Source organism: Octopus bimaculoides, unplaced genomic scaffold (assembly GCF_001194135.2).
Source record: "Octopus bimaculoides isolate UCB-OBI-ISO-001 unplaced genomic scaffold, ASM119413v2 Scaffold_231189, whole genome shotgun sequence".
NCBI classification, from domain to species: Eukaryota; Metazoa; Mollusca; class Cephalopoda; order Octopoda; family Octopodidae; genus Octopus; species Octopus bimaculoides.
In genome coordinates, this window is record NW_026407286.1 from 183 (window position 1) to 400 (window position 218).

The following is a 218-nucleotide window of genomic DNA, read 5'->3' on the forward strand; positions in this document are numbered from 1 at the left end:
TCATTGACTGATACATTGAGTGAGTGAGGGCATGGGTGAGGGAGTGGGTGATTCGAATGGATGATCCATTGACCCGTTGCACTTTCGAACATAAACTTCCTCTTTAACATGAATTGGTTGTTTCGAGACGAAATTTATAACAATGTTTATAACATTGAAATGGGGTTAAGAATCTATAGAAATCAAAATTTACAGTTCAAAAAAAAAAAAAAAAAAAA